Source organism: Sceloporus occidentalis, unplaced genomic scaffold (assembly GCF_023333645.1).
Source record: "Sceloporus occidentalis isolate IW3139 unplaced genomic scaffold, rSceOcc1.0.p SCAF_1, whole genome shotgun sequence".
NCBI lineage: Eukaryota > Metazoa > Chordata > Lepidosauria > Squamata > Phrynosomatidae > Sceloporus > Sceloporus occidentalis.
This window is the reverse complement of record NW_028316981.1, coordinates 76,120,974-76,147,388: the sequence shown is the minus strand read 5'-3', so window position 1 is coordinate 76,147,388 and position 26,415 is coordinate 76,120,974. Positions and strand designations below refer to the sequence as shown.

At 43.6% G+C, this 26,415-nt stretch overlaps 1 protein-coding gene across 2 annotated transcripts in view; it reads right to left on the bottom strand.

The window, feature by feature from the left end:
• Positions 1 to 24,518, bottom strand: part of SLC38A3 (solute carrier family 38 member 3) — a 120,037-nt gene extending 95,519 nt beyond the window's left edge. Inside the window, exons 1-2 of one of the 2 annotated variants that reach the window (XM_089525908.1) lie at positions 24,432 to 24,494; positions 13,170 to 13,379 (exon numbers count right to left, since the gene is read on the bottom strand). The gene's annotated coding sequence lies outside the window, so the exon portion shown is untranslated. Of the gene's footprint in view, positions 1 to 13,169; positions 13,380 to 24,431 lie in introns of both variants that reach the window. The other variant, XM_089525898.1, reaches the window with a different exon arrangement.
• Between the last annotated feature and the right edge of the window lie 1,897 nt (positions 24,519 to 26,415).

The following is a 26,415-nucleotide window of genomic DNA, read 5'->3' as shown; positions in this document are numbered from 1 at the left end:
TGAGGGAGAGAATAGGCTGGCCCAGCTCCATCAGGGCTAGCCTGAAGAAGAAGAGCCCTCCCTCCAGTCCATCTGCCTTGGTCCAGGCCTCAGAGGGAGAGAAGAATGCTGGACCTAATCGCCTCCCCGCTCACCATTTCCTTCTCCTTTTGTGTCGTGTCTTTTAGATTGTAAGCCTGAGGGCAGGGAACTGTCTATTATCTCCTCTGTTGTAAACCGCTCGGATTCCCAGTGATTGGGCGGTATATAAATAAAACCTATTATTATTATTAAAAAGGCAGATTTATTTTTGACTATTTAAGTCAAAAGGAGATCAACACTCTAGCTCAGACATCTAAGGTTGCTGCCACACTGCATAATTAATGCAGTTTGACATTGCTTTAACTGTCCATCCTATAGGATCCTGGGTTTTATAGCTTGTTGTGGCACCAGAGCTCTCTGACAGAGAAGGCTGACTATTTCATAAAAGTACAAACCCAAGAATTCCATAGTACTGAGCTATGGCAGTTAAAGTGGTGTCAAACATTATTAATTTTCCAGTGCAGATACAACCTAAGTGTATATCCCGAGCAGCTGGTGACCATTAAACATGCAAACAACAGTCTTCCCTGAATTACACGCTCTTACCAGAAGATTACTAAGAATGAGCAGGGCAGCTATGAAAGAATTAGAAAAGGTGCTAAAGAGCAAAAATATACAACTAAGCACAAAGGTTAGAATCATACAAACAACTGTATTCTCCATTACCATGTATGGATGTGAGAGCTGGACAATTAAGAAAACGGATAAAAAGAAAATAAATTCATTTGAGATGTTGCGTGAAGAACAGTGCTGAGGATACTGTGGACAGCCAAAACAACAAATAAATGAGTCCTAGAACAGGACAAGCCTGAAATCTCCCTGGAAGAGAAGATGTTTAAACTGAGGTTGTGGTACTTTGGCCACATCATGAGAAAGCATGACTCACCAGAAAAGACAATAATGCTGGGAAAGATGGAGGGAGGTAGCAAGAGAGGAAGAACACATGCTAGATAGATGGATGGACTCTATTAAGGAGTTCACAGGTATGAATCTCCAAGAACTAAGAAGTGTAGTGGAAGACAGGGAGTCTTGGAGATGTCTCATCCACAGGGTCATCATGAATCGGATCAACTTGAGGGTGGTTAACAACAACAACAAACTCCTGAGTGCCATTTGGTGAAGAACAAAAGGATTGTGAGTGATATTTCCTTCCTGCCTTGCTTACGGGATTCCTAAAGGCACTGCTTGGCCACTGCGGATGGCAAGAAGCTGAACCTCTGATTCATTGATTGTTGACATTCCTAAACAATACTTATCTTTAGGATTTTAAAGTGTTGTGAAGATGAGGATTCTTTGCCCTACCCAAATATTTGCCTCTACCTTCACTGTTGCTGTCAGAAGCTGGGCAAGCAATGGCAGCTAGCGGCTTCCATGCCAGGGGCATGGTGATTCTGCTGTGGATTTTAGCCTCAAGTTTAAAGGAGCTATCCATGGTGCTGAATTTCCCAGATGCATTCAGCACCTTGGATGGCTCTTTTAAAGCCCAGGCTTAGCCCTGGCCTCTCCCACTTCACTGCAATGGGGGAAATCAGCCACCAATGTGGGCAAGCTATGCAAAATAAGCACATGCATATTAAAGCTGCATCTGCACTGCAGTATTAATGCAGCCTGACACCACTTTAACTGCCATGGCTCAATGTCATGGAATTCTAGAATTTGTAGTTTTGTGAGATGTTTAGCCTTTTCTGGTGTCACACCAAACTCAAGATACTAGGATGCCATAGGATGGAGCCATGAAAGCTAAAGTGGTATCAAAGTGCATTAATTCTGCAGTGTGACCGCAGCCAAAAATGAATGAAAATACAAAATACAGTTATACAAAACAAGCAATTTCATGATAAGCAAATGTAAATCATAGTGTTTTCATAATTTACATAAACTGCAGAATTTTAACTTTAATCTATTTTGGTGCACAGCATATACACCCACCAATTTCTCATTTTCATTTTTACAGATGAAGAGCTGAGGACAAGGATATGCATTTCCTCAGAGCTGGGGGAAGTTATTTTTGTGGACTACTTCCAGAACCCTCCAGATAAATACCCAGTAGCCTTGCTAACAGGAGGAGATATAGACTAAAAAAAGTAACTGGGTTTCCCAGTAGGCCTCTTACTTCTTACTTGTGTGAGGATTTTAAACTATAGTCTCTTGTCTTGCACACCATTCTGGTTCTTAGCCTTTTCTCTCATTGGGTGTTTGATGTGCTGCACAGACTTTTTTTTAAAGGAAGAAATAAAAGTTCTTCTCATGTCAGCCCTGACTCCAGGTAGCTGGCATCACTACACAAAACAATGGATAATGTTTAGATAATCAGCCCAAGAAACCCCATTCCCTCTCATAAGGGTCATATTTACTCTGATACTTCAATGGAATTTGGAATCCATTAGAAAATAGAGCTAGGAGAGGAGGAAAATTCCAACTGGAGGGAGAGAAGACACTGTGTCAAAGCTGTATGTTTAAGTAATGGTGTTACTTAATAAGTAATAATGTGTCCAAATGGACAATGAGTCCTGTTTTTTGGACACCCAGTGGAGACAAAGGGACACATACAAGTTAATTGGTAAAGCACATGATCCTCATCCCTGTTTCAATGCCTTCTGTAAATAACTTTAGACCAAAAATAAAAATAATTTCAAAATACATATTTTTTCCAATCCCAGATCATTTGGGCTTTTAATCAATTTTTCTAATCTTTGATATGCGTTTTAGAGCTTCTTGTTCTTTTTAATTCAGGTATTTTCAGGTGGCAGATAGGATAAGAAAAATTGCTAGGATAGTGATATATATTTGCAGCTCTGTATTTGTCACACACACCCCTCCCCCCCATCATCTCAAATTGCCTGTCGACTTCCAGTGATCCCATCCATTTCACAGGATTTTCTTAGGCAAGAAATACTCACAGGTGATTTTCCATTGCTTTCCTCTGAAATACAGGAGACAGCACTGAGTACTCCAAGTACTAACCAGGCATGACCATGTTTTAGCATCCAAGATCAGGCATGATCTGGTGCCATCTGTGAACAATATCGGTTTCATTCTCTTCTCTGCTAGAAAGTTCTATTAGTTCTACTTTCTGTTTGCCCCCCAGTTCAACCATTCCAGGACACTAGCCTATATCTTTCCCTCTAAAAGCATTTAAAATCAAGTACAAAAACCTTGCATTGAGAATGGAATATAACACTAAATAACAATACTACTTAAACAATGTTCCAGTGTGTGTGTAGGGCAATGTGGCTTGCCTCTTTGAGTCATCCAGTCACATACTACTAATTAGTTCTCTGCAACTAAGGCTTCTGCAATTAGAAAGTCTCCTTGCCCTTTCTTCCAAGCCTCTGCTTTCTACAACCCTGTAATAATTCTATCACCATGTAAAGTGTCTCAAAAGGTTTAATTGTGGGCAGTAAGATAAACAAATAGGCAGGTTGGATGAATATTGTCACTGACTGATTATTTTGGGAATATGTTTCCTATTTTAAGAAACAGATGTGAAATTATTGGGGGATGGAGAATCTTAACCTAATATTTATTTGTCTGTACCACACCTGCAGCCTTCATTTCTCTCTAGGGCATTTTAAACTACCCTTCTAAATGGCTGCTAAGTTCCTCATAAGGCCTAGTCCTATATTTGTTTACTAAATACAAAGGAAATTAGTCCTAAGTGATAATGGACCCCACTTTACTTCTGAAAATCTAGTTTGGACCTAAAAGCCCTTCCTACAATACCCATCTTTACTGACTTTGTGCCATGCTATTTGGGGCTGTTGGGAGATGGCATTCAATATTTGCTGATGGCAAGTGATGTTCAACATTTGAAAGACCACAAGTTGTCCACCCCTGAAATGAGAGCCAAATTTCACACTATAATTGTACACACATAGGGTCTATACACATGCACACATGCACTCGCTCTCTCACTCACACAAATTACTATTCTCATATTTCCATTTATTCTGATATGGAAGCATGGCTTTATAAAGATTTACTGTTTTGTAGGTGGGAAAGCCTCCAGACCAGATCACTACTGAAGTTAAAAGGCAAATACTACTTATATAAAGAGGTGAATGTCTGCATTTAATCTCTCAGATGGAGTCTGGCCTGCTTACAGCTACTATCCCAAACAGTAAATCTTATTGAGAATAGTGGAGTAGAATACAGAGGGCATCAGGAAGAAGCACTTCTGTCCCCAATAGCTTCAAGCTCAAAATCAGTGTCTGGCAACTTGATAAATACTCAAGCAGTAAATTCTAATTGGTATGAACGGAGCTAATCCAAGACATTTTGCTGCTTGAGACAAAGGACAAAATGGTGTGCAGCTCCCCTTCATCCTATGTACAGAAGCGATGTTGACTGGAAGCTGAATCTTATTTCAAAAATAGTGATAGGACAGCATCTTCCACTGTACCCGAGGAGAGATACAAGGAAAGGAAGGCCAAGCGGCACACATACTGCTCTGGCCTCCCATAAAGGGACACACAAACACCCATCACCTACTGTCTGGCACTCTCAGCATCAGCTGCCTCACACTGTCTAATGGAAGGGCTAACCCCAGGTATGAAAGTAATATGAATGTATCTGTCAAAAGGTGCCATCCAGTGTACTGGAAACTGAATAGCTGCATGGTGAGAGTCAGTCCCTTGTTCAAGGACCTTCTGTTCTCAGCAGAAACTAGCAGGAAACAGAATCTTAAAATCACCACTTATAACAGAGGACCTAGACTTTGTCTGCACTGATCAGGATACTTTGGGGATACTGCCCCAACCTGCCCCCATTACCTGGCCTCCACCCCTTCAGTGGCTGTCTACACAAGCAAGACACCCAGCCATATAATTGTTGCTGGATGCACCATTCTGACTCCACAGCAGTGGAGGATGCACTGGGCAGTTTGACAGGATGCCTGTGCAGAGAGCTGAGGTAGTGCAGGAACAGAGGGCTCTGGGCCTTAACAGGCAAGTTATTTTAATGTGTTTTAAAGCTGTTTTGCCTGATGCCAGACAAAGCCCTAGACAGGCTGAGTAAGTGACCTGAACCCAGGTGCATCTCTGGAAGAAACAGTATCTGATGTCCAGTGCAGAGTGTAGAAAATTAGTTTTGTACTACAACTTTCAGAATTCCTCTCCTGTTAGCATGAACACTAGGAAGTGCAGTCCAAAAAGTAACTTTTCCAAACTGCTTTAATGCTACTCTTTCTCCTACCTTTAGTCTTGGAAAGGTCCAATGCTTCACATTTGCATTTCTAATGTGATCTCAGTGATATATTTCTGGGTGTAGAGGTCTTTGCTTCTAGTTTCCCTGTTAAGCATAACTGGCAGGAAGAAGTGTCAAGAAAAAGATGGGGTGAACACAGAAATGAAACCTCTTGGCATCTTCTCAAAAGGAAGTGAGGTGGGAGTCAAGGATCAGAGACTGCTGAATGAAGCTGCTCTCAAATAAGGAAATTATGAAGACAATGTTTTCCTTCTCTCTTGATTTATTCAGTAACCTCATACACAAACTTGTGGGCATCCATCTGATCTCAAAGCAGAGGTCACTTGGCCTGCTGTGGCTAGAATGATTTGTCTCAGCATGTAGTCACTGAGAACTATGAAAGAAGAAAGCATGTAACGCTTCAAATCTCCATTTTAGGGCAGAATCACACATTTTGTGCATAAGCATGTCACCCAAGCCCCAAGGGTTGCTTTTCTTAGAGACGTGGCCATGTGAGCCAGAGGTGAGAGGCATTAACTCTTCCTCCACCTGTCACATTTCTAGTCCAAAACTGTCTTGCTAACTGCTTTACAAACACTCCTCCCCATCCTTTCTTCTAGAGTTCATAATGTGCATTTGGAGAGGAAAACAAATGTTTGTCAAAGGGTGTGGGGATGGGGAGGAAACAGCTTGAAGGGTCATTTGGAGCAGGGAAAGAGTTAAATAAGCATGCACATGCATGTGTATTACCTCTTTTTCTCAGTTCTCAAACTCATTTCATGAGGTGCTATACTTTATGTGCAACATTTCATTAGGGCTCAGGGCCTGTTCACATGACACAATTGTAGCACTTTGAGTCCTTTTTAATTACCATGGGAAATCCTGTGATATGTAGTTTGTTTGAGCTTTCTGACTGAGAATTCTGAATGCCCTTTCTTAAACTGCAAATCCAAGAATCCACAGGATGAAGCCATGACAGCTATAGTGGAATCATAGGACAATAATGGTGTAGTAGGAAAGAGCCCTCAGAAGTGGAAGCATCCACTCAAGGGAGCAACTGTAAACTCCCAAAGTAGAGAACTTGAACATGAAAATCTATTTTTTTTCAGACTACAGTCCTCACAATTCTCCAGCCTCATGGACATGCCCAGGCTGTCTGGTATATACTCAGAGTTGTAAACCCCAAAAGTTATTCTCCCAAATTCTGGGAACACATAGCATTACAAATTACACACCATTAGTGTTCTAAAATCAATTTCATGGGAAGATGGAGCAGTGCTTTCTTCATTTAATTATGATGCCAAAATAAGAATTTCCTTCTTATGTAAATAGCAAGTACAAGGGTTTGATCTGAAATGGGTTCACAGTGTGCACATAGGATTAAATCCCCACTAAGAGTCCCGATTCATATTAAAGATCCCTATGCCTGCTATCTCTGTGTTAACTGAATGCTGTAATATCTATCTTGGCCCTTAATTTTATCCAGAGCTTGGAAAAGGTTTCATTTAAACCAAAATCTTTGGGATTCCCCACAGGGTGGAGGATTCTGGGAGCTGCAATCCAATAACTTGCTTTTCAAACTTCGGATCTTGCAGAGGACTTTGAGCTCTCAAATTTAAAGGCTAGTGATCACTAATGACATGCCCAAAACCATATTTATTACCACATTGTTTCAGATATGTACATCCATTGGTTAGGGCTTACACTGAAATGTCCTTTGGCTCTTTAACTCAGCTTTCAAAAGCTAGGTCTAAAATCTCTGCTCAGATTTTCAGTGTAAGGAGATGGAGGGTACTTCTAGACAGAGTGTTCCTTATGCTACCATTAAACGATACTTCACAGCTCTTATGTCATTTCCTCCTTACCGGATCTTTTGTCATAAAAAATAAGGAAGGAAGGCACAGAGGAAAAACAAGGCTTTTTGACAGGATGCTTATGAGTAGAAGAGGACAATGACATAGGAACCACCTGTAAATTCTATGAATTTAGCATAGTAATGAGACTGAGCAATCTCATGACAAAATCTTCATATGGGGACACAATGAGTGAAATACCTACTATTTCCTCCATGTACTCATATAACAATCAAAAGAGTGCAAGAAATCAAGATTAAACTTTAGCAATTGAGTACCAGAGTATGAGAGATGGCTCCACAGTGAAGATATCCAAGTGATATTTCAGTTTACACAGTAGTTTGGGTGTGTGTGTGTGTGTGTGTATTTTTGTATGTGTTGTGTGTATTCAGGTTATTTCTGACTTATGGTGACCCTAAGACGACCTTATCATAGGGTTTTCTTGGCAAGATTTATTCAGAGGAGGTTTGCCACTGCCAGATTCTGAGACTAAGAGAATGTGACTTGTCCAGCGTCACCCAGTGGGTTTCATGGCTGAGCCAGGAATTGAACCCTGGTCTCCAAAGTCGTAGTCCAACATTAAAACCACTACGTCATGCTGGCTCTCTAAATGCATTTACCAAGTAAATAAGAACGTAAAATTAGACCAAAGGCATATTTGTCCAGTGTTTCTTTCCACCACAGCCAACCAAATGCCTACAGAAATAACACAAGCAGGGTGTGAAAGCAACAACACTATCTTGTTTGTGTGCCCCAGCATAACTGGTATTCAGAGGCAGTATGCTTCTGATACCAGAGGTAATACCCAGCCATTGTGGCTAGTGGTCACTGATTGCTTTATCCTCTGTGAATTGATCTAATCCCCTTTTAAAGCTGCCCAAGTTGGCGGCCATCACTAAATTTTGATGAAGCAAAATCCAGTGTTTATCTAAGTTGTACAGGTAAAAATATTTCCTGCTTCATTGGATGGTCCCAGACTGTGACAGTGAGATAGGAAGCAAAACATCTAATATTATTAGCTATTTCATCACTTCGCCAGGTGATCACCAGGTGGAGTTTTTGCCACCATTTGTAATGCTGGAGTGTATACCTCCACCATTGCAGCAGCAAAATTAATAAAGGGATGCACCAGAATCCTCCACAGAACTGCCTGCACTGATACTCTTCACATTGGTCCCCTCCCACCCTGGGTAATTTCTCGGGAGAATGAGAGGAGCAGCAGCATTTAAAACAGAAATGAAGCTTTCTAATAGAGAAGTGGTATCCTGATAGACCTGCTAGTGCTTAATAGTTGTTAATAGCTGACTGACAAACATTTCTCATGTGAAACTGCACATGGGTACCTTCCAATGGTCCTGATTTGATAAGGGCAGTCTCAATTAATCCTGCCATCCCACTTTTTAAAGTTCCTTTCAAAATGTCCCATTTTCTCTCTCCTCCTTCCACTTCCCCTCCTTTGTCTTCAACTTACTTCAATTGCTGAAAACTGAGTTCAAAGTACAAAAGTAGTTTGCACTCAATTAATGGAGCATGGGGGAGAGGATGGGGTGGAATCTTGTTCTCCCCAGTGGGCTCTGGCAAAGGCAAAATTTCTGCAGCCTCTCCTAACTTGTGTGTTTCTCCTCATTAATAACTTTTGTCATCTTAACAACACTCTGATGTTTTTTGTCCACATGTGTTCCAGTTTTCATCTGTGAAATGTTGAAGGTCATGATAATGGAGACATAATTAATGGAGTTACCACACCCAATGAATCTGTTGTGCTGCTGTTAAAAGCAAGAAGTTTTGGGTAGACTGCTGGTAATCTACATAAATAGGATTGGATTTAGGCTGTTGAGATGCTGGAGCAATTCCTAAAACATGGCCCTGTTTGTATGCACAAGGTTGGAAGGCCAGCTTAATGTTGCAATTATTAGGGATGGTGGCACTGCCAGGCTTGATCACTAGGTCAGCCACTTTCACAATCTGGAAGACTGGGTAGCCCTAAGTAGCTCCCCTTCTCTTTGTCCAAACTAACATAAGTGATATTAGTGACTCAGAGATGGGAAAGGGGGCTCGGGTGGGTGATCAATCTTTGGAAAGGGAGTGGTGCCCTTTCCTGGATCATTTCTCTCTTGACAGTATTGCTCTGTCACTAGGAGGATCATGGGGCCCTTGCCATTGAGGGCCCTGAAGAATTTGCTGCATTTGCACCTTTAATAATCCAGCCTTGTACATCAGAGTGACAGAATAGGGATGTCAAGAAACAATAGCAAGGATGGGTGTATGAGAAGCAAGTCACAGGGTAGTGAAGAGTGATGTTATATAGTTTAACAGGGAAAAAAACATTTCACAGCAACTTTGAGAAGAAGGAAGGAAGGAACCCTAAATGTTGTGGGAAAGCTTAAAAAAAATTCAGGGGGGCTTTATTAAAACTTTTCAGTTTTTCTTAAAACTATAAATGACGAAACTGAGAGTGCAGCTTTCCATTATACCGGGAATAATTTTGTAGCCACTAGAAAAATAAGAAACAGCATGAAACCTCATTGGCATATATCAATAAAAATGATACACACACACACACACACACACACACTTTACTGGGGGAAGACAATTTATGGGGTTCTAATAATATGGAAACTTGTTAGATGACTTCGCATGTTAGATGACTTTGCATCTAGTACACCTTGACTGCTTCCCAACCCTCACATTCCAGTACTCTGATCTCTATATGTGAATCCAAATGAGCCCTTGAACTTTCTCTGAAGGCTTATATATAAACTTTATAGTATAAACCATGGCCCTAAATGCTTTCTCACAATTCCATGTCCATCTGACAATGGAAACAACATGCCCAACAAATTGGCAATTAGATCTTGGCCTGCACTGTTGACTCCCAGCTTTTCTGTTGCTAATGACCACTTGCTGTTGCGTGACTTCCATGCTAACAGACCAGCTGAAGGCCCTGTATTTTGCTCAGGACCGTTGCTCCAGTTCCTTCCCTCGCTTACAGAAGCCAAGGTGGCCACTCCAGTCTGGAAGCATAAACCCAATTCTCATGTCCCCAGCTGCCCTCTGAGAAGGAAACACAAGCTACTCACTAATTGTGGCTCTCTGTAATAAAGCCTTATAAAATGAAGAACTCATTGCTGCTCTCATATTATTGGAGTCTGCAAAAATGGGGGAGAAAAATGGAAGAAAATGGATACTTCTGTTGCAAATCCCTTTAGAAAATTATGTATCACCCAACTAAAATAAGCTAGTGCTACACTATATGGCCCAAACACAAATGAAAGAGGGAGAGGAGCTGATCCTTATAACATGTAGATAACATACTAATATTTTCCTAGAGATGTTCTCAGAATAGCAGCTCCTAGAGCTGAATAAATCAGTGCTCTTCCACTGATTGCTACAAATGAAACTGCTCTTACAAACTGGTCTAAAGAAGTGTGACTTCTTGCAAGATAGCTTCTTGGGTCTGACCAGGTTTTGATAGTTGTTGTCCCATCTGTGTCCACACATTCCATTCCTAGGTGTTGGTAGCAATTTCCTCATTCTGCCTCTTCCAAGGATAGATTGCTTTTTAAAAAACTTTTTAAAAACACTTGTTTAGATCGGTCTGGAAAAGCACTTCCACTTGAAGCATGCAGTGAGAGCATTGATTCATTCAGCCCTAGGAGCAGCTAAGCTGAAAACACTTCTAGGAAGATCTCAGTATGTTATGTTATATCATGTCATGTCATGTTATGTTATGTTATATATGTTATGAGAATCAACTCCTTTCCCTCTTTCTTTAAAAAAACAAACAAACAAAAAACCTGGGGACATGAATTACTAGAATGATTTCCTTCCTTCCTTCCTTCCTTCCTTCCTTCCTTCCTTCCTTCCTAAATATTAAAAGTATCTTAGCTACGTAGTGCAAAAATGTAATTTTACTTATGCACTATAACACTAGGAAAGGAAAAGAAAAGGAGATGTTCACCCACAACATGTTTCTGAATTAAATAGAAGCCCACTCAATGATGGGAATCAATTATCACAGTTAATGCTGGGAATTGCCAGAAAGTAGTCCAGAACAACAGAAGTATTGTTTGGATTTTAAAAAAAACCCTGAGAGCCAAAGCAACACACACCACAACCCAGGGGTGTAGAATCATAGAATCACAGAGCTGGAAGGGGCCTCATAGACCATTGAGTCCAATCCCTTGCCCAGTGTAGCACTTCCAGTATCCCCAGCATATCTGTCCAGCCTCTTTTTTAACATATCCAAAGAAGGAGTCCCCACCATCTCTCTAGGCAATTGGTTCCATTACTGAACCGCTCTTACTGTCAAGGTGTTCTTTCTAATGTTCAGTTGAAATCTACTCTCCTGTAACTTCAGACCATTAGATATGGCCCTGCCTTCTGGGGCAGCAGAGAACACACCTGCCTCTTCTTCTTTGTGATAGCCCTTGAGTCATTTAAAGGGGACAGTCATGCCACGCTTCAGTCTTTTCTTCACCAAGTTGAACATGCCCAGCTCCCTCCATATTTACTCATATGTTTTGTTCACCATATCTCTTATCGTCTTTGCTGCCCTTTTCTGAACCTGTGCCAACTTGTCTATATCTTTCATAAAATGAAGTGTCCAGAACTGAACACAGTATTCCAGATGAGGCTGACCAGTGCAGAATATAGTGGGACTATTACCTCCCTTGCTCAGAAACAATGCTTCTATTAATGTAGGTGAAAATTGCTTTTGCTTTATTCGCTCCAGCACCACATCCTGGCTCATGTTCAACTTATGATCAACAACAGTACAGAGCAGGGAGCAAAATAAGAATCTTCTCCCTCCAAATGAAATTTTCCTTTGGTCCCCAAATGTCTAGTACTCCAGTCAGTTAAAACTTTAGTTTAACATTTAGAAATATAATTTAGGCATCCAAAGAAAAGGAGCCACAAAGTTACCAAGGGAATGTGAACAGAGTAAATATAAAAATTCTAGATGTGGACAATTTTCAGTGTTTCACTTTTTGCAATGCTAGAAATTTAGAAAGTGAAGGAAAATTTTATTACGAGGCAGAATTCACTTTTTTCTTTTTTAAAATATTCTCTATTGAATTCTGAAAAAAATCAAAATAATTCAGAATTACTTTCTGAGGAACAATGGCGGGTTACAGACCGCCATTTAGTACGTAATGAATACGTACTAGAGTTAGGAAGGGGCGGTGCTTCCGCACCCCCCTAACCCTAGTACGTATTCTGTACGTACAATATGGCGGCGGCCGTTCCACACGGCCGCGCCATATTTACGTATCGGATGCTGTGCGTCTGCACGTGTCGCGGTGTCTATGACGTCACAAGTCTGCCCCTGGCGCCTCGTGACGTCATAGAGGCGCCGCTTAAAGAAGCTCCATTTTGGAGCTTCTTTTTTGCTCCGTAATGGAGCCGTGCGGTTTGGCTGCAGCGGCTCCCTTACGGAGCAAACAGCGGCGGCGGCAGATCACCGCAAAGCGGCGGTTTATAACCCACCAATGTCCTCATTCCTCTCACCCCACCCACTGCGTTACTGTATCTTATTGCAACTCCATGAAATATTTTCCCTGGGCTTTTTGTCTACATTTGTTATTTTACTTACATTTTCCTCTTTTGTATGATGTGGTTTTTTTTTTTAGCTGCATCTGTTTTAACTTCTGTCTAAGCTGCCTTGAGTCCTGGACTTGGAAAAAGGCAGGAAAACATCACCATCAATAAAGGCAGCAACATCTGGTAGAAGAGTCATCTTTACTTATCCAAGTGCAATCTATTAAGGAGCCACATATCTAGGCCCTTTCACACATCACACTCACAGCAGAATCGTGGGAATGCTGGGCTTTGCAGTTTGGTGAAGTGTTAGTTGAACTCTGGATGAGAATATTTAGAATCCTAAAAGCCTCTCCCTAAGCTGCCTATTCCATGATTCCATGGGGTGCAGCCATAGCAGTTAAAGTAGGATCATAGCATTATAATTATGTAGTGTGTAAGGGCCCCAGTTCAAAATGGTTTCTCTAAGTTCCTGACAAGCAGATCAAAACACTAATTCAAAGCACATACCATAGTCCTGGCTCTACAAGAACATTTGCCCAATGGCCTGATTCCCCTTCAAGCATCAGTTTCTCCTCCCAGTGGGGGTTGTGTTTGTTTTTAAAAATGGTGCCACCTTCTTTGAAAAAAGCAACTCTTCCTGCAGTGGTGAAAGGAGCTCCCAATGCCAAAGGAGGCAGCTCAGCTGAGCAGAATTTGCAAAAGGGCTTTAGTGACGCCCTAAAAGAAAAAGAAAAAAAAAAAGAAAAAACATAAACATTGCGCTTTCAGGCATTATGATAACCTAAAGAAGGATTAAAAAATGAAAGCATTTTCATAATGACTGTTCTCTCTGAAGATGTACTTCAATTGAATTGCCTGCTGTGCTATAACAGTGAAACTGGGGTGAATGAAATGGAGGTGACAGGAAATAACTATCTGGGTATGAAATGAGGGGTCGGAGCAGGGGGCACATCCACATACAATCATGAACCACCATTTCTGTACAATGCGCAAAATATGCATTGCTTCATCACCTTGCCAGGCATAACACAGCTTTGAAAACAATGCCCTGAGAAAACAAACCAATCCTGTGAACTAAGAGGTTTATTTATTTATGCATCCGCCAAAGAAAATAGTCCACATTGGAATTGCTTATGCGCCTCCAGCTGAAGAGTTCTGGATGCTGCCCGTAATGAGATCTGGCCTTTCCACCATGAGGCAAAGTCAGCTTCTCCACCTTAAGGACTTCCAAAATTGCCTAGAGTATACTCCTGCCACATAAGACCTCTGATCAAAGAACCCAAGTGTGATGCAAATGCATTCTTTACTTCTGTGTCCAAAAGGGACTCAAACATAGGGACATGAATAGTTGCAATGAGAGAACTAGGGGGCCATTCCAAGTAACACACTGTAAGATGGAAAAAAAGCATGCTTCCTGATACATTGAAAGGACTGTCCAGGGAAAGGAAGCTGAAAAAGCAAAGGAGCCCTCCTTTGATGGCTGAGTCAGCATACCCTCCTACAGTCCCAATTTGGCAGGGATAGTCTTTTTCAGCTGCTTTTAAAATGTCCCATATTCTTTTTTCCTTTCTCCATTTTCTCCCTTCATCCTCTGCTTACTTCAATTGCTGCAAAAAACTTCCCTGCTTATACATTAAAAGCCTGCTTTTTTAAAAAAAATGTCTTTGCTTGCCAGCGAAAGGAAAGCAGGGAGAGGGCCAGCCTAGCCTCCTGTGGAAAAGAGTTCCAGAGGGTGGGAGCAGCCACCAAGAAGGCCTGCTCATATTCCCACCAAGCAAGGCTGTGATAGGGCAGGCCAAGAGAAGGACTTCCTCTGTAGATCTTAGGGCTCTGGCAGATTCATAAGGGGAGACATGGTCTTTCCCATAGTCCAGACCTAAACCATATAGGGCTTTATAGGTAGGGTTGCCATAATGGAGGACCTCCAAACCGGGACAAATGTAGGACAAGGTTTGAAAATGTAGGACATTTTTTTTTTAAATTTCCTGGCTAGGAAATTTTAAAAAAAAAGTCCTAGATTTTTAAACCTTGTCCTCCTCCTCCTCCTCCCGGCCTGGGAGGAAGCCTAGGCCGGCTTCCAGGCCAGGAAGGGCGGGGGGAAGCTTGGCATCGTGGCGATCGCCGCGGTGCCAGGCTTCCTTCTCCTCCTCCTGGCCTGGGAGGAAGCCTAGGCTGGCTCCCAGGCCGGGAAGGGCGGGGGGAAGCTTGGCATCGCGGCGATCGCCGTGCTGCCAGGCTTCCTTCTCCTCATCCCGGCCTCGGAGGAAGCCTAGGCCTGCTCCCAGGCCAGGAAAGAGGCGGAGGCTGCTCCTCATCGCGGCGATCGCCGCGGTGGGAAGCGGCCTCCTCCTCCTCCCGGTCTGGGAGGAAGCCTCAGCAGGCTCTCAGGCCAGGAAAGAGGCAGGGGCCGCTCCTCATTGCGGCAATCGCCGCGGTGGGAAGCGGCCTCCTCCTCCTCTCTGGCCTCGCGCAGGCCTTGGAGGACCCCGCGGCCGGAGCTCCGACCGCAGAGCGACCTCGAAGGCCTCACTGGGGCCCGGGAGGGAGCATCTCCGCGGCTGGAGCTCCAACCGCGGAGAGACTTCCCAGGCCTCAGCAAGGCCTTGGAGCCGCCGGACCGGGACCGGGATGGCACCGCCCAAACCGGGATTGTCCCGCCCCCCGGCAGGATATGGCAACCCTATTTATAGGTCATGACTAGCACTTTGAATTGTGGTTGACCACTGTGACCAGAATGGACAGTCTCGCCTTCCCTGTTTAGCCCAAGAGCAAGATGTTTTCTTGCCTTCCTTGCCAGAGGAGAAGGTTTGAGCCATTGTTGATTGATTCTTCCATGCCTGGGTTACAATACTGTGATTTGGTGGATGACTGTGGAATTGCCAGAAATGCTATACATGTGTCTGCTGGTTTGTTGCCTCCGCTTTTTACAACTATGCTTGCGCCTTCTGCAGCATAGTGCCATTCGTTCTGGTGTACAGGAGGAATCACAGGATCAGCTTGCTGTGTTACACCTTAATGAGTAACACAGCAGAGAGTGACAAGTACTACAGAAAACATTAACTTGGGTCTTGAATTATTTTGGCTGCTCTGAAACAGAAAATAAATGCGTAATAAATTGTGTATCTAGATTCCCTTGGCCTGGCCTCAGCTGTGCAATAGGAGAGGAGTTCAGTGATTAGAATAGTGGAAACAAAGGGAACTTTTCACAAACTCGTCATACCTTGCTTAAATCCCATTTTCTTTATTTTTTAAAAAACAAATTTGCATTAACTTTTACACACATAAAACATAAAGACAGATGTATTAAGGGGGAAAAAGGATCAGATACCACTCACACTTTGGACTTCCACAAACTGTCTTCTGTCTCTCACCTACCCATAAGAGATGGTGGGTGAAGCAGTATTTGCCCTCCATTGACTATAATGTTATTATAGGTATGCACTCTAGTACAAGACAGTAGAAGTACACAGCATTTGAGAATGCTTAAAGGGCTTGTGAAATACTCTTATTTACTTGCAACAGGGGCAGAGGACAGTCTACTTCTATTTGCCTTTAGAAATAGCAAGTGGGAAAAGAGCCTCCATAAAGTAAAATTGAGCTTTTTTTTTTTTTTTTTTAAAAAGTTGCATTAAACGGAGGAGGCTCACAAAAATAATGAATGTCTACCTATTGCCACAGTAGGGCCACACATCATCAATATTTTTTTTAAAAAAATCCATTAAGTATAAGCAAAATCAAGAGATGAATAACGGCTCATATTAGAACCACTAAAGAGTTACAGAAGTGTTGTGCTAACTAGAGCAATCTTTGGAGTATTCCAGAGCTTTTCATCAAGGGCTGTTGGTACAAAAACACATTTTTGAAGAAGCATTTTTGTCCCTTGGCTGGAGCACTGTTACAACTGTACCTGATTTCCCTGCCTGTTAAAGAGTTCTGGAGAATTCATAAGTTCATCCCATTTATCTTCCACTGATAAACATTATTTCTCACCTCTGCTTTTGCTTTTTACATCAAGAAATTGGGGCGGGGGGAGATTGAGTCTTCTCAAGTATGGAGTTTTGTGGCACATTCTCCCCAGCAGATAATTTACATTTTTGGGAAGCTTTTTAAAGTCTTTTAAAGCTTTTTAAAATTTAAAGTCTAAAAGCAAACTGAATGAAAAGGAAATGCCCACTTATTGAGCCACAAAACAAACCACATCAAATAGCTCCATTTTTCCTCTTGTGAATAGGAGAATGTGCTACATATAAAAGCAGTGAGGATGCCAAAATCATTTGCCTTGGCTGTACTAGTGCCTAGTTTCTGCCTGTCACGCTAACCCACAGTACCTGCCAGTGAAATGGGGATGTGAAACAATGCCTGCAGGGATGATGTAAGAGTGAATGAATGAGCGTGAGGCTCTTGGAGATGATCAGATGACATGACCCACAGGAAGATGTGTTGGGAATCACTAGTAACCATCCTATCCTCCAACAAGAACCTTTGATTGTGTCCTAGAGCAAACAACTGCATCATTGTTTGGGTACTAAGCAGGCAAATGCATCTAGACTTCATGTCACACTAGCCTTTGCAAGATAAAAGAGCACCTTGGCACCCAGAGTAAAGCACACAGAGGAGATCTCATTAACAGCTTGAGATGAGTTCACTTTCTTGGGATAGACCCACAGTTTACTTAGGTACTTTGACAGAAGATGCAAAGTGTTCTTGCTGTGGAAGAAAAGGGGTAGGTAAGTAGAATTTCCTTTTAATATACCTAGATCTTTTTGTATGCTTGGGACATGAAGACTTGCTTGGACAGGGTTTTTGTGACCTAAGCAGTGAAATGAAAACTATAAATTCAACAGGTTAGGTTTCCCTATCACTGCATACAAGATTAGATTCTATCTACTGAATTTGTACTTCCATGGTGCCATGCTATGGAATCCTTGAATTTGTCATTTGTTGTGGCACAAGAGCCCTCTGACAGTGAAGGCTAAACATCCCACAAAACTACAAACCCAGGATTCCATAGCATGGACCCATGGAAGTTAAAGAAGTGTTGCTGTATTATTTCTGCTGTGCAGGTTAGACTATAGTCCCTGTACCTTTGGCAGATGTATAACAGGTACAAATTCAGTAGATAGAATCTAATCTTGTATGCAGTGATAGGGAAACCTAACCTGTTGAATTTATAGTTTTCATTTCACTGCTTAGGTCACAGAAACCCTGTCCAAGCAAGTCTTCATGCCCCAAGCATACAAAAAGATCTAGGTATATTAAAAGGAAATTCTACTTACCTACCCCTTTTCTTCCACAGCAAGATCACTTTGCATCTTCTGTCAAACTGCATCAGCTCTGCAGTGCAGATGAGGCCTTTGCCAGGGGATAACATTGCAAACATAAAATGGTTAATGGAGTGTATAAAAGGAATTACAGAAGAAAGTCAGCATGTACAAAGCTGATTGCATAGATCACAAAACCTATGGAATGCTCTTAGGACAAAAAGTTACTGTTAGAAGAATAGAAAAAGAGAATGGCAAAGGGATCAGGCAAGGCTACATTTTATTACCCTACTTGTTCAACTTGCATGCAGAAAATATCATATGAAGAGCAGGTTTAGACTCAGAAGGAGGAGGAGTGAAGATAGGAGGAAGGAACATCAACCATCTAAGATATGAAGATGACACCATGCTACTTGCAGAATACATCACAGTCTTGGATTTGGAACAATTACTAAGGTCAAAGACAGTGCAAAGGTAGACTTATTTCTGAACATAAAGGAAACAAAAATAAAGACCACAGGGGAGCTACATAAGTTCAACCTAGATAATGAGATAATGAGGAAATCAAAATAGTTAAAGAGTTCCCATATTTTGGATCATACACTGATCAGAATAGACACTGCAGTCAAGAAGACAAGGAGAAGACTAGGGTAGGGATAGGAACCCATGAAAGAAATGGACAAGATCTTAAAGTGTAAAGATATACAACATAGCATTAAAGTTAGAATCGTCCAAGCCATTATATTCCCTGGCACATACACAGATGTGAGAGCTGGGCAGTAAAGAAAACTGACAGAAAAAAAACCCCTAATTTGAGTTTTGGTGCAGGAGAAGAGTGCTGACCGTGGACAGCCAAAAAGACAAACAATGTGATCAAGCCTAAACTCTCCTTAGAAGCCAAGATGATGAAACAGAGGCTGTTATACTTTGGCCACATCATGAGAAGGCAGGGCTCATTAGAAAAGACAATAATGCTAGGAAAAGTAGAAGGCAGTAGAAAGAGAGGATGACTGCAAACCAGGTGGATAGACAGGGAGGTCACAGGCTTTAATTTACAGGACCTAAGAAGAGCAGTGGAGGTCAGAGGGTCTTGGACATGCTCCATCCACAGGATCACCATGAGTTGTAGATGACTCAAGGATAGTTAACAGCAACAACAAAAATTATCTTTGCTTAACCCCTCATTTGGGATAAACTAAAACTGGTTGGCTAGGCTTAGTATTATTGATGGCTTCCTTTCTATGACATCCAAGGTTTCACATTTGTGAATCACATTTGTTCCCTTTCCTTGGAACATGTAAGGCCTAACTTCTATTGCTTGCCTGCTTACCCTCCCTATCCCTCCCATACTATGCACATACACTCTTGACTCCATCATTCCAGTAACAGTATCCTAGCCTATTATTTTTGCTTCACCATGTGGATATCTTCAGGCCTGCCAGGCCAGGCCACTTGAGCCATATGCATTTTTGCTATTCCAGTCTCAGCCTATGCAAGGGACTACCTTATACTAAGCTCAGCAGAGAAAGGTGAGTCACCCAGGGCTATAGCTACCTGGGGGCATTTGTTCTCCCAGATAAGAGTTCTGCCTTGCCCCATGAAATTTTCTTGCAGTCCCCAAATCTTTAGCATTGCAGAGAGTGAAACACTGAGAACTGATCACACACACACCCTCGCCACCACTATTTAGACCTTGCTTTCATTGAGTTCTGGTACACCTTCATCCGGACTATGGGTATCTAGGAATTAACTTGACAGTAGGAATGAGCAACCCACCCCCAGAGAATGCAATGTGCTTCCTGCTGTGATAAAAAAAAATGCATCAATGAGCCAAGCTCTATAAATACTCTCCTATAGGCATGCCCCATTGCTTGATACATCCAGTCTCTCTCTCTCTCTCCTCAGTCTGCCCTCCTGCAGGACTGCCCACCCCCTTCCCAGGGACAGAGAGCATGGCAAACTGCCCACAGCCATAGTAACAGCTAGAGTCTCCCAGTTCAGGACAGGGACTGTGCCACAAACGACAAAGAGGTGGAACGGAAGACTTTTCATAATCAGAAACAAAACAACAAAAAGTGCACACAGGGGGTGGGGGAAGCTCTTGCATCCCAACAGATAAGCCCTGTGGGATTCCAAAATACCACACTATATCCTAGAGATGTTCACGGTGTCCCCCGCTTATGTCTATACCAGAAGGTCCTGATACTTGATCTATCATGCAGTAGTTTCCAGAGCTAGGAAACATATGTCATTGCATTGCCCCATTAAAAATTAAAGCTGGAAAAAAGTTGAGGTTTGTTTGTTTGTTTTAATGCATGCAAGCCCAGCAAATACAAGAGCAGTCCTTATCCTCCTGGATAACTCACCACTCAATGGACAGCACTTTCAAAGATGTTGCTATAAGCAGCACATTATGTTCAAATATGGATAAAGTAGTTAGTAATGAGATCTGCATGTTACATTTAGACAATTCACAGATTTTTACAGCCCTCAAGAGGACTTTATGAGAGGGAGATTGACTCATAATACACAATCCATCCACAAACACAAAGATTTCTTCTGAAATGTAACTCCAGAATAAACTCAGCATAGTTTGCCTTTCAGCTATACAAAGGGCCAGAAATCTTTACAACCTAGTAGGCTCATATCATTATTCCCATAATGCTGAGACCAAATCAGAGAAAAGAGTGGCTTTCCCAAGGCCATCTAATACCTAAGTGAGATTTGAACCAGTAACTTCCCAAGTTACACTCTTAGCCATTGTGCCATCTCTCATAGTACCCAAAATGTAAGGCTGGAAAGAATCTGTAGAGATCACCTGGCTGGTACCAAGGAAGGAAATCCAACATCTGAATTATCCTTAACCAATCTTCTAGTGAAGGGGATTTACATCAGCCTTTTCTATGCTCGTATTACTTCCATTCTATCTCTGCCTTCCCTTTCAATTAATTATTTAATCAATATTTAGTTATTTAATCATTCATTGTTTTCCTTTCAGAGCTAGAGTAAATACACCATAAAACTCAGATTTACAATAGAAGTCAGATGATAAATACAGAGTTGGGAAAACAAACTTCGTACAGAAATTATCAGTATTTGAATTAAGTAGGCTGAAAGTTAAAAACGAAAATACTGTACAAACTCGATTATTTCAGCCAAATCCTGTCTTCTTCCTTTAGCTTTCTAAAAAAGGGGACTACCACACAAGGTTGTGGGGAGGCTTTCTGAGCTTGCCTTGAAATGAGAACCCAGGAAATAATGTTCCCCACAAGTGGAGCCCTGCAGAGACAACCCCTATTATGCGGAAGAGTGAAGTGACCACCTCAGGAGACAAATTCCACCAGAGCCCCCATCTTTCACCTTAAAGGGGAGAGAGTGCTGGATGTGATGAGCAGCCATCTTTAAACTAACCTGTTGCCCTCAGGCAGATCCTATGTCTGGGGTACGCATTAGTGTGAGAATCAGCTCTGGTTCTGAGTCTGTACATTAAAGAAACTTTGCAAGGTGCCAAACTCTATCCTCAGAATAGGTTCACACTTTCAGTACTTTCTTGAAAGTTCAGACTTAAACCTATTGCAGATTCATCATCGCACTGACACAGGAGCCATTAACCATCACTGGGTGATGCCAGTCCAGTTAGAATTCAGGGGAGAGAGGGACAAAAGGTTGTTGTTTGCCACAGGCAGTAAAATATCTTGGCCCAGTGCTGCCTGAATTACTTCTGCTGAGAGACACCATAGACTTAAACCATGCTGAAAGTCTCTCTCAGATCTGCAGCCAGCTATTCTACTCTCAAGCTTCAACATGTTTCCTATACACACAACATAGACTTGGAAAGGATTGGGATGAAGCATTAAGCCTTATGCATGGGAGATCTGGGACATTTTCTATATGCTGTTACAAACTGGAAGTAAGTCACTGTGAAACCCACACGGTGAGATCTGTGCAAAGTGGAACAAACTACCTCAGGAGGTTTTCCTTGTGTTGGGGGCATTTAAGCAGGGCCTAGTCAGCCCTCTGTCAGGGACATTGGAGAAGCATCCTGTGCTCAAGATCCTGCATGGGGTACAGGACTGATTCAGGGATGGGCAAAGTACAGTCAGTCCTCCCTATCCACAGGTTCTGTATCAATGGATTAAACCAATCATTTTCAACCAATGAAAATATTTTTTTTTAAATTTGAAAAAACAAACTTTTGAGTTGCTTGTCATTTTATATAAGCGACACCATTTTACAACACTTCTGTATATAATGGGACTTGAGCAACCACGGATTTTATTATCCACAAAGTTGGTGGGTTTGGAACGAAAATCCAGCACACTGTGAGTCCATTGTATGGCACTGGATCTACATATAGCCTATTCCAAGGCTGCTTTTGCCCTCAGGCATTGTATGCCATTGCCTAGGCTCCCATGGGCAGAAAACTGGCCCCCAAACCTGGTGAATTTGCCCATCTCTGGACAGGGACGTAGCCAGGATTTTAGGAAAGGGGGGGGGGTTCCAGACTAAGTGCCACCATTATAATGGGGCTTGGGCGTGGTGGCACAGCAGCACACACCATTCATTTTTCTAATGGAAGGGGGGGTCCGGACCCCAAGAACCCCCCCTTGGCTATGTCCCTGCTCTGGACAAGATGAGCACAAAGTCCCAATTTTATGAGTGCCCAAGCCTGTGGTGAACTGATGCAAAACACAGTGATAATGACTGCAGGCACATAACTATGGGTCAGTTGCACACAAGAAGTACACAGAAACATCCTCTGCCTCCCAGATGAATCCTATCAGTGGATGTTTAAATATGATGGTAGTCCCTGCCCAGTGCCAGGAATGGTGCCCTGTGTCAAAGTACGGCTGCCATAAGACACACTGCTCTAAGTTCCAGTTAGAGTGGGCTCACTATATTATTTGCTGAAAAGACAGTCTCTGGGTTTACTCTAGTGATATTTTATTTGCTAAAAAGTCAGTCTCATACTCTAGTCAGGACTAGCAACCGGATTTAGATCACTGTCTATTCAGGCCTAACCCCTAATTCACATTTGTCAGGTAATTCGAAAAAGACTTTACTAGAGGACCAGATATTCTGTGACTCTTCCATCTCAGGAGTTAGTCTCACGATCCTAAAATCTAGGTTACTGTATCACCTGGCTAGTCATCAATTAAGGTAAAGTCTTCCCATCTTCCTTTTCTAAGTTATTTTGAGATAGAGGGAGGATTGATAGACACCGACCGCTGTGTCAGTCTGGAATATCAGCATGCAAAGGGATCTTGGCACCTTTGAGACTAATTTTTTGAAAGAAGTGGTAGCATAAACTTTTGTAAGACTTGGTTGATTTCCTCAGATGCCTGAAAACTCCTGATGTGGTGAGAACAAGGTGCTAAAGGGATGGATATTTATAAGTTTTTAGAAGGAAAAGTGAGACAAGGGGAAAAAAATAAACTGGTACAGTTGTGTGGGAGAGGAAGGGACAGCAAATGGGCGCCTACTTACTGGGCCAGAGGAGACGGTCTTCCCCACAGACTAAGGTGGCATCCACACGGCAGAAATAATCCGGTTTGACACTGCTTTACCTGCCATGGCTCAATGCTAGGGAAATCTGGGGATGGTAGTTGGTTGTGGCACCAGAGCAAAGCTCAGAATGTCCAAGCACTGAGCCATGGCAGTTAAAGCGGTGTCAAACTGGATTCTTTCTGCAGTGTGGATGGACCCTAAACCCTCTACTCTGCCTAAACCAGTGGTCTCCAAATTATGCCCTTTAAGAGATTTTGGCCTTCAGCTTCCAAAATCTCAGACTATTGGCCAATGTGTCTGAGGTTTCTGGGAGATCTCTTAAAGGGCACAGTTTGGAGACCATTGGAAAGAGAGGGGAGAAGACGCACGTGGCAGAGGAAAGTGAGCGCCAGTCCCGAAAAAGACAGGTGAGTTTTAAAAATAAGTAAATAGAAGAGAGGATATTATTATTGTCACCATTCCTCTCTAGCCCTCTGTTTCTGCTGCTGCTATTATTTATACCCCGCCGCTCTGTTTGGATCGAGGTGGCTTACGGTATAGGTAAAAGTAAAATACAGAACAAAAACCCGTGATCCCTCCCTCCCCACAACACTGACAATTCCCAAATAATATTCCCAAGTATGAAAATGGAACCAAATTGCTACCAGAATGAAAGCCAGATCCCAAGGCTAAGTTTATCAGCTGCTACAGCTCAGCTCCGGAGAGGAGGCCATCCCAAGCCCTGCTTGGACTCTCTTGTCTGGCTCAAGGCTATGAAATTCTGGGAGTTAGAGTTTGTTGTGGGGCTCCGCTCTGGACTCCACAACAAACTCCAACTCCCAGAATTCCATAGCCTTTGACCCAGAGTGGTGCCAAACCGGGTTATCTCTCCAGTGTGGATGCAGCCAAAAGTTTCCCAGTCGAAAAGGGCGAGGAGGGCATGAGCAAAGCAGACTTCTAGAAAGCCCCTTGGAGGGGAGCATCCCTTTGCCAGGGCTGGGGAGCAGAGAGGGGTCCCTACCTCGTCTCCGGACTCCTGTCTCCTCTCCTCGGTGGACCTTCCTCTTCCTCCTCCTCCTCCTCCTCCTCCTCCCTGTCCCTGGGCAGCTTATGGAGAGTGAGCCCATAATCCCCAACGGAGGGGAGGTTAATGCCTGCCAGGACCGCCCCCACGCTGCCCTCCAATCTCCGCCGCCCAGGGAGCAGCGTCACACCCCGGACCCCCTCCCCTCCCCTCCCCTCCCTTGGAGAGGGCAGGCCACCCTGCTGGGCCCACTGGCAGACAGGCAGGCAGGGAGGGTCCTCCTTTGCCAGGACGACACACCGCCTCCATCCAGGGGGAGGAATCAAGGTCCCCAGGCGTCCTCCTTTTCCAGGACATGTCATCCATTTCAGCCTTCTGTCCAGGAGGAGGCATCATTTCTTAAAACATGTCCTCCATTTCCACTTTCTGTCCAGGAGGAGGAGCAATCGGGGAGACCAGGCGTCCTCCTTTTCCAGGGCACACGTCCTCCATTTGCACTTTCTGTCCAGGAGGAGGCATCGGGGGAGCAGAGAACCTCTTGTTCCGGAACATGTCTTCCGTTCCCACTTTTGCTCCGGGAGGAAGAATCAGGGGGACCAGGCGCCCTTGTCCTTTTGCCTCCTGGAAAATCCTGTTTTTGACTGAAGTTCTGGCCCCTTTTCTTTTATCTGATGAAGCTGTGACTTGATCAAGACATAGCCTCCATTTCCACCTTCTGTCCGGGAGGAGGAGGAATCGGGGGGACCAGAGGGCCTCCCTTCCCAAAAGATGTCCTCCATTCCCACTCTTCAGGGGGAGGAATGAAAGTGCCCAGGCGTCCTCCCTTCCTTCCAGCCTTCTGCCCAGGAGGAAGACTCAGGGACCCGGAGTCCCCTCCCTGGGCCTGGGACCCACTTCCAGGGCGGGGGGGGGCAGGGCACAAAGGAGGACAAAATGGAGGACCGCCGAGAAGCAAATGGAGGGACAGGGCTAAAGATAGGCTCCAAACCATCCTAGCGATAGAATGGAGGACGTTGTGGGATTCCTCTTGGAGAGAAGGTTCAAACGTAGGACGTGCCCTAGAAAAGGAGGACGTGGCTGGTGCCCCTTTTGTTCCAGGGGAGAAAAAACCCCTCAGAGGCAGCAGCCCTGGGCACCTTGCTTTTGTCGGGAGCCCTTCTGGGCTGCCCCAGAGAGAGACCCCCCTCCCCAGACACACACAAGGCAGCCAGAAGAGAGGGAAGCGGCTCCCTCCCGAGCTTCCTCCCCAGGGCAAAGGCCTCGTCCTCCTCGGGGCTGAGCCCGAACTCCCGGCCCCTTTCAGCACCTGGAGAGCTCCTGCCAAGCCCCGGCCGCCCCCTTGGCGCCTTCCAGGGAGCCACCGGGGCCTCCAGAGTACTGCAGGCTGGAGTGAGCTGAGCAGGAATCAATATAGGTATGGAATGATAGTACTGAAATCATTATAAATACAGTGGGACCTCCACACTCAAGCATGGACTCTTAGAATCCCAGAGTTGGAAGAGACCCCAAGGGCCACCCAGTCCAACCCCATTCTGCCATGCAGGAACTCTCAGTCAAAGCAGCCCCATTGGCAGATGGCCATCCAGCCTCTGTTTGAAGACTTCCAAGGAAGGAGACTCCACTACACTCCGAGGGAGTTTGTTCCACTGTCGAACAGCCCTTACTGTCAGGAAGTTCCTTCTAATGTTGAGGTGGAATCTCTTTTCCTGGAGCTTGCATCCATTGCTCCAGGTCCTGTTCTCTGGAGCAGCAGAAAACAAGCTTGCTCCCTCCTCAAAGTGACATCCCTTCAAGTATTTAAACAGGGCTATCATATCACCTCTTAACCTTCTCTTCTTCAGGTGAAACCTATTTGCTGGGGTTAGGGGCCTATGACCCCCATGAAAGTGACAAATCCCTAACTAAAAAAAAACCCCAACTTTTTTCTTTTCCCTGAGAGAACACCTCTCTAGGAATTTCTAGGTCCTCCACCGAAACTCTA